Source organism: Notamacropus eugenii, chromosome 1 (assembly GCF_028372415.1).
Source record: "Notamacropus eugenii isolate mMacEug1 chromosome 1, mMacEug1.pri_v2, whole genome shotgun sequence".
Taxonomy (NCBI): domain Eukaryota; kingdom Metazoa; phylum Chordata; class Mammalia; order Diprotodontia; family Macropodidae; genus Notamacropus; species Notamacropus eugenii.
Window position 1 is genome coordinate 433,899,461 of NC_092872.1, and position 8,325 is coordinate 433,907,785.

The 8,325-nt window shown below is 40.7% G+C and overlaps 1 protein-coding gene across 2 annotated transcripts in view; it reads left to right on the forward strand.

Moving 5' to 3' along the window:
- TMEM268 (transmembrane protein 268) overlaps window positions 1-8,325 on the forward strand; it is a 77,159-nt gene that overhangs the window by 57,035 nt on the left and 11,799 nt on the right. The gene's annotated exons all lie outside the window — the stretch shown is intronic.

Below are 8,325 nucleotides of genomic sequence, written 5' to 3' on the forward strand. Positions count from 1 at the left end.
TTGAGGAATGTGGTAATTTCATCCTTCAAAAAAAAAGAAGAAACCAGCAAAGGAAAATTCTATTCTGGATCTGATGTATGTGTGACTCTGTCTTAGAGAAGGAAAAGAAATGTGTGACCAGTTTGGCATGTGCCTTAGATTTGGGGAGAATAGATTTCAAAGACTTCAGAGGACAGATAGGAAAGATATCATGGAATAAAACACTGGGTGAAGATGTACAGTGTAGATGAGACAAACTCAAGAATAAAATATTGAAAAGAGGGAAACAACATTATTGAGGAAAAATGGGATTTGTCTGAAGGACATTCTGTGGATATGCAATGTACTCCCCCACCCAACATAGTTGCAGTGTTTTTTTGGGGGTGGGGAATCAGGGGAAGTGCTCAGGTTCACAGAGTTAGTAAGTATCTGAGGCTAGATTTGAACTCACGTTCTCCAGACTCCAGGGACAGTCTATAAGCACTGTTCCACCTAGCTGCCCCCTCCCAATTAAGTTTTGTAAAGAAATTATACAAAAGATGGAAGTTAGGCCAGGCCACTGAAGATGAATATGAGAGGGTGGCATATTTCTGTAAAACCAGTGTGAGGAGTCCTAAATCTTAGAATAAGCTGAGTCTGGAAAAGAAAGCTAAGAACAGAATATACGTATTGCTGTATTAGGAGAAAAAGAGGGGAGAGGACCTTTGGTGTAGATGGGTTTGTGATTATTAACAACATAGATAACATGTTGTTCATTTCTCATGTTTTTCTTTTTCTTTTCCCTTAAAAGGAGAGTGACCTTTGTATTAGAAATGACAGAACAGAAATGACTAATAGAGAGTTGACATCTAATGTAAGTAAGGAGGTTGTAAGAGAGTCCTCAGTTGCTTTTGATGAATTCATGTCACCTGGCCCTGAAAAGCTGTATCAGTGGGTCTTGAAAGCATTGGCAGACATGAAGACATGGGGAATGGGGAAGGGGGCAAAACTCCATTCTTGTTTACAGTGTTCTCATCCTTTTGTCCAGATACTAACCAGGAAGAGGTGCTTGCCTGGATTCTTTAAACACACACACATATATACATATATACTTTAGTTTCAGTTTTCAACATTCACTTCCACAAGATTTTGAATTCCAAATTTTCTTCCCATTTCACCCCTCCCTCCACCCCAGGATAACACATACCCCAACCACCCCTTTCCCCAATCTGTCCTCCCCTCCATCACTCCCCCTTCTCCAATACCCTTCCCTTTTATTTTCCTGTAGGGCAGGATAGATTTCTATACCCTGTTGCCTGTACAATTTATATCCCAGTAGCATGCAAACACAATTTTTAACAATCATTCTCTCCCTCCCTCCCCACCCACCTTCATTGAGAAAGAAAACAATTTAATATAGATTATACATGTGAAACCATGCAAAACACATCCATAACAGTCATGTTGCAAAAGACTAACCACATTTCCCTCTATCCTGTCCTGCCCTCCGTTTATTCAATTCTCTCCCTTCACTTGTCTCCCAGTAATAGTGTTTATTTCTAGTTACCACTTCCCCCAATCTGCCATCCCTTCCTCCTGCCTTCCTGCAAGGTAAGATAGATTTACATACCCAATTGAATGTATGTTATTCTTTCCTTAAGCCAAATCTGATGAGAGTAAGGCCCACTTATTCCTTCTCATCTCCCTCCTCTTTTCCTTCATTGTAAAAGCTCCTTCTTGCTTCTTTTGTGTGAGATGATTTACTACATTCTACCTCTCCCTTTCTCTTTCTCTCAGTACATTCCTCTCAAAACTTAATTTTATTTTTTAGATATTCTCTCTTCATACTCAGCTCACCCTGTGCTCTCTCTCCCTCTCTCTCTCTCTGTATATTCTGTATACACACATATATACATACATATACACGCATAAGCATACATACACATATACCTACATATATATAATGCATACACATGTATGTATATATTCCCTCTAGCCACCCTAATACTGACAAAGGTCTCATGAGTTATAAATGTCATCTCTCCATATAGGAATGTAAACAGTTCAACTTTAATGAGTCTCTTCTGGCTTCTCTTTTCTGTTTACCTTTTCATGGTTCTCTTGATTCTTGTATTTGAAAGTCAAATTTTCTATTCAGCTCTGGTCTTTTCAACAAGAATACTTGGAAGTCCTCTATTTCATTGAAATTCCATTTTTTCCCTGAAATATTATACTCAGTTTTGCTGGGTAGGTGATTCTTGGTTTTAATCCTATCTTCTCTGACCACTGCAATATCATATTCCAAGCCCTCTGATCCCTTAGTGTAGAAGCTGCTAAATTCTATGTTATCCTGATTGTGTTTCCATGATACTTGAATTGTTTCTTTCTGGTTGCTTGTAATATTTTCTCCTTGACTTGGAAATTCTGGAATTTGACTACAATATTCCTAGGAGTTTTCATTTTGAGGTCTTTTTCAGGAGGTGATCAGTGGATCCTTTCCATTTCTATTTTACCCTCTGTTTCTAGAATATCAGGGCAGTTTTCCTTGATAATTTCTTGAAAGGTGCTGTCTAGGCTCTTTTTACAATGATGGTTTTCAGATAGACCAATAATTTTAAAATTATGTCTCCTGCATCTATTTTTCAGGGCAGTTGTTTTTCCAGTGAGATTTTTCATATTATCTTCTATTTTTTCAGTCTTTTGGTTTTGTTTTATAATTTCCTGATTTCTCATAAAATCATTAGCTTGCAGGTTGCTCCATTCTAATTTTGAAGGAATTCTTTACTTCAGTGAGCTTTCAGACATCCTTTTCCATTTGGCCAGTTCTTCTTTTTAAGGCATTCTTCTTCTCATAGGCTTTTTGGACCTCCTTTGCCATTTGGGTTAGTCTAATTTTAAAACTCTTATTTTCTTCAGCATTTTTTTGAGTCTCCTTTAGCAAGCTGTTGAGTCATTTTTCATGATTTTCTTGTGTGATTCTCATTTCTCTTCCCAATTTTTCCTCTATTTCTCTTACTTGGTTTTCAGAATCCTTTTTGGGCTCTTCTGTGGTCTGAGACCATTTCATATTTTTCTTGGAGGCTTTGGATGTAGGAGCCTTGACCTTGCTGTCTTCCTTTGGTTGCATGCTTTGATCTTCCTTGTCATAAGAAAAGACCTTTTCACCAAGAAAGTGACCTTCTATAGTCTTATTTCTCCCCCCCCACCCCATTTTTTGGTCATTTTCCCAACCAATTACTTGACTTTTGAACTCTTTGTTAAGTGGAGGGCATATTGCCCCATTTTGGGGGTTTTGTACAGCTGTTTACAGAGTTATCTCTAGGGACCTATAAATTCTCAGTTCCTTGAAAGTGGTATGATCAAAGGAAAGGTGTTCACTCCTCTCCTGGCCTCTGGTCTATGAGCAACCACAAGCACTCTTTCCTGCCCTGGAACTATACTCTGCCTCACCAATGCTCCTCCTTGCCCCAGGACCACCACCCAGGCCTGGGACCCAGATCAGCCACTTGATTTCCCCACCATCTGTAGGCTGAAAGCTCCAGTAGCAGCCGTGGCTGAGGCAGAGGCTGCTGCAGCTCTGGAGCTGGTGTTGGGGCTGGACCACATTCCTCTCTCACCCAAGTGAGAAAGCTTTCCCACTGAACTTTGAAACTGTCTTTGGTGTTTGTGGGTTAAGAAGTCTGGAAACCACTATAGCTGCCAGTGATTCAGCCCCCTGAGGTCTGTTCCAGTCCTATCTGTGCTCTGAGCCTGGTGCAATAGACCCTTCCTGTTGGCCTTCCTAATTGTCTTGGGCTGGAAATTTGTTTTGCTCTGTTATTTTGTGGCTTCTGCTACTCTAAAATTTGTTTAGAGTCATTTTTTACAGGAATTTTGAGGGGCTTTGAGGGAGAGATCAGGCAGGCCCCTACTTCTACTCTGCCACCTTGTCTCCACCCCCCCATCCAGTTGCCTGGATTCTTTGACCTAGGGTCATGATCCTTTATTGCCTCAAACCAATCTCTCTTCCTATGTCCCTGAACCAAGTATTTTAGCTTTAAGTCCTGATTCTTGTTGCTTCTTCTGTTCCTTGAAGCTTGTCCTTGGGCTGCTTCTATCCATTGATCTCTTAGATCCTTCTTTCTTTTGCTAATTTTTATTGGCTTATATACCAGCCTGCCCGTCAATGATCCTTACTGGCAGTCCCACCATGACACTACTTCATAAATGTCTCTTGACTAATGGGTTGGGTGTTTCCTTGGGAAGGGAAGGAAGGAGAAGATCTCTGGAGTGAACCTTGTTCAGGCATTTCATTTGTGTCTGACTCTTTGTGATCCCATTGGGGGTTTTCTTGTCAAAGACACCAGAATTGTTTGCCATTTGATTTTCCAACTCATTTTACAGATGAGGAAACTGAAACAAACAGGGTTCAGTGACTTGCCCAGTGTCACAGAGCTAGTAAATGTTTGAGGCTGGAGTTGAATTCAGGAAGATAAGTCTTCCTGACTTCAGGCCCAGTGCTCTATCCACTGCACACCTGGCTTTCCTTACTGTAGGGGTAAACCTACAGAGCATCTTCCCCCATTTTAAACCCCTCCCCGCCACATGCCCTCTACATTTGTTTCTTGAAGTTCATCTTTACCCAGACCATGACCCACATGCAGAAGTTGCAAAGAGAGAGATTTTGACTTAATGTAAAGGACAAATTTCCCAACAATTCTAACTGTCCAAATGTAGAATGGATTGACTCATAAGACAGTGAGAACAGAAGATGCTGCCTAGGTAAAGGGGAGGGTCCTCAAGTAGACACCATCAGGTGCCTGGCATTCACAAGTGGCACCATTATTTACAAGCAGAGAAGTTATTCCTGTCATCTAGTGGATGTTCTGCCTAGTGTCCCTCCATTAATGTATCCTCATACTGCTTTTAAAGCTATAACCTTGGAGTTATAATATTCATGTGTGCAAACACTCATGGTCTGAATTTACGATTCACTTTTGTCTTTCTTTTGTCTTTTAGTAATGGAAGGCCATGATTTTAATATAGACTCTTTCCTCTGTAATTGCTGTTAGAGTTGGAATCATCTGAAAGGAACTGAGATCATCTCTTCCCAAATCCCAGAAATACTGATCCTTGGCTGCTCTCAAGAACCCTGGAGCAGCAATCTGATGTATAGGGAGGAGATTATTCGTGAGTTTCAACCCTCTTCAAGGTACCACTTACATAACCCACATCTAGGAGTGTTCAGGAAAAGTCTGATTATGCACTTTTATAATCTAAAAATACACTTTAACTTTGAGGGCATGGCTAAATGAAAATGAATTGTCCTGTCCTGCAGAGAAGACAAAAAAGTATTCCCAGCACTGAGCTGAGGCTTGTTGGAAAAAGGTTAAAGAGTTCTTACTCAGTCCTGCTGAAGGTTCCTGCATTGAAATATTGCCCTTAGATTCTGTCTGTGATGGTGTGATGTTTTCCACAGCCATTTAATCTGTCACTTATTACTCTCTCATCTCTTACACAATAATCAAACAACTCACACAGCAAGAAGGCAAGACTTACTGGGGTGCGCTTTGTGGCTGAGGGGGTGGCTCAGGATTTAATTGCTGGGCCAGCCAAATGACACTGCCTTTTCTCTGAGCAATTACAGCGTCCTCAGCTTTGGAGAGAAGTTTGGTGGAAGGAGGGCCCTTGAAGGACTGCAGAAGTCTGCGCATTTAGTCCATGCCATAAGTGACTTGCTCCCACCTCCGACAGCTTGTCTGTCAATGGGCTCCCTACCTCCCAGGAAAATCCATTTCACCTACATGGTAACAGTTTTATTCACATAGAGTCAACTTTTTCCCCTCTGTAACTTCCTCCTATCATCCCTCATTCTACTCTGAGGGATAGATAGGTGGAGAGAGAAAGAGAGGGAGAGAGAGGGAGAGGGAGAGAGAGAGAGAGAGAGAGAGAGAGAGAGAGAGAGAGACAGAGACAGAGACAGAGACAGAGACAGAGACAGAGACAGAGACAGAGACAGAGACAGAGACAGAGACACAGAAACGGAAAGGCAGAGAGAACGCTTATTAAATTTCCAATATGTGTGTTAGACACTGTGCTGAATATTGAGGACACAAATACATGAAAACAAGATATGATCAAGAAACATAATAGAGAAGGACAAAAAGAGAGCAAGGCAGCTGAGAGTAGGTTCAAATAAGGCATTCAAGTCTTCCCACAGTCTATGGTATGCTAGCTGAATGATGTTGGCAAGTCACTGACCCTTTTGGGGCTTCAGTTTCCTCATCTGCAAAATAAAGAGGTTGGATTAGATGGCCTCTAAATCCCTTCTAGCTCTAAGTCAATGATCCTCTGAGATCTGCTTATTGAAGCATTTGGTTCCAAGTTGCTCTCCACCATAAAACTTTCCAAAGGTTACTATTATAGTGAGTAGAGTGGCCTCAATAGAGCCAAGGCCATGGACCTGGGCCAGAGTTTTGCTCACTGCCCTCCTTTCTTTCATAACCATTCTGAGGTACCTCCTGGAGAAGGGAAGAGGTGGTTTCCCAAACTAGTCCTTGAAACAAAACAAACCAAACTGTAGAGTTCATGTATACACAATTGACAATGTTATAAGGTTGGCTACAGCACCAAGTCCCTCTCTCTCTTCTGAACCACTGAGGCAGAGGGGCATTGTATAGACAGCATGAAACATATAATCTGAAGACTTGGGGTGAGATTCTAGTACTCCCATTTGTGGACTGTGTGATTGGGAGATGCCATACCTCCTCTCTGAGATAGCTGGAAAAAGCAGATTATAGTTACAGAGCAATAGAACTGGAATAGGCCCTTCACTGCCTACTTCATAGTGCTGTCATCAGCATCAGATGAGGAAATGAATGTGAAAATGCTTTGAGGACTAGAAAGCCATGCATATGACTATAAAGGGTTCTTATTACTGTTTAATTAGTAGCTAAAAAAACCACCGAGAGAAGAATGGGGGTGGGTAGGATCTAACCTGCCAGAAATGTGTGGGTTTCAGTTCACATACAATGTTCTCTGGGTATCTTCCTAAAGGTACATTCTTTATCAGTCTAAAAACAAATAACAAAGCCTTACACCACCCAAATCCCAAAGCTCGCTAAGGAAAATACTCAAAACTTTTGAATGAACCAGATTTTTCTTTAGGAAAAGCTGTAACTCAATTTAATTTAATATAGTTAGTTATTGAGTAACTTCTGCCCTATGCACTGTGAGGATACAGAGATGAATGTGACCTCGTGTCTGACTTCAAGGACATTATAGTCTAGTAGTTATCAATGGACATTTATTAAGCATTTACTATATACCTGGCACTGTTCTTAATGCTTTTGTTGTTATTCAGTTGTTTCAGTTGTGCCCGATTGTTCATGAATTCACTTGAAGTTTTCTTGGCAAAGATACGGAAGTGATTTGCCATTTTCTTCTTTAGCTCATTTGACAAATGAGGAAACTGAGGCAAACAGGGTTAAGTGACTTGCCCAGAGTCATCCAGCTAATAAATGTCTGAGGTCAGATTTGAACTCAGGAAGATGAGTCTTTCTGACTCCAGGCCCTGGCACTGTATCCACTTCACCATCTAGCTGCCCAGGCATAGTGCTAGGAATATGGGGAAAACAAAACAAAACAAAGCAATAGTCCTCATAAGAACAGAAAAGGTTAACATAAGAGGCAGGATATGACGTAAGTGAGAAGTCCAAAGTTATTCTTTGGGACTGTGTTTTTACCTTTCTTTGTCTCTTTGTCACTTAGCATAGTGTCTGGAGCCTAATAAGCACTTAATAAATACTTGTTGACTGACTGTTGATTTAAATACACCTATAATGCACAATATATAAGTGCATTGAGGAATTACAAAGCTAAGTCAGATCTAGATGAAAACTCCATGCTAATATTAGTAGTAGTAAGAGAAATGCCACCTGAAATAATTCTGAGATCTTGCCACACTCCATATAAATTGGGAAAAACGAAATAAATGGTGATAATCAATGTTAGTGGGACTTGAGAAAGTAGTACATGCTGTACAGTTAATGGACCTGTGTAGTGGTCAAATGATTCGTTGTATTGTGCTAAATGTCTAGTGCCTAGACTCCAAGCTTCTATCAAAGATTCATCTTTTTTAGATGAATCTCCTAGAGTCAGATGAACTGGAGGCAGGGAGAAGACCAGAGAGGAGGAAGGACATTACAACAGTCCAGATGAAGAGTGATGAAAACATGAAGGGGATGATTGTCAGAGAAATATAAGGGAAGGAATGGATGGATGATTGTTGTAGAGATGGGATGGAAAAACATTATCAGCTGATTATAAAAAGTGAAGAAGTGGCTAAAGATGATTAAGTTTTTGAGACTGGGTGATAGGGAGAATGGT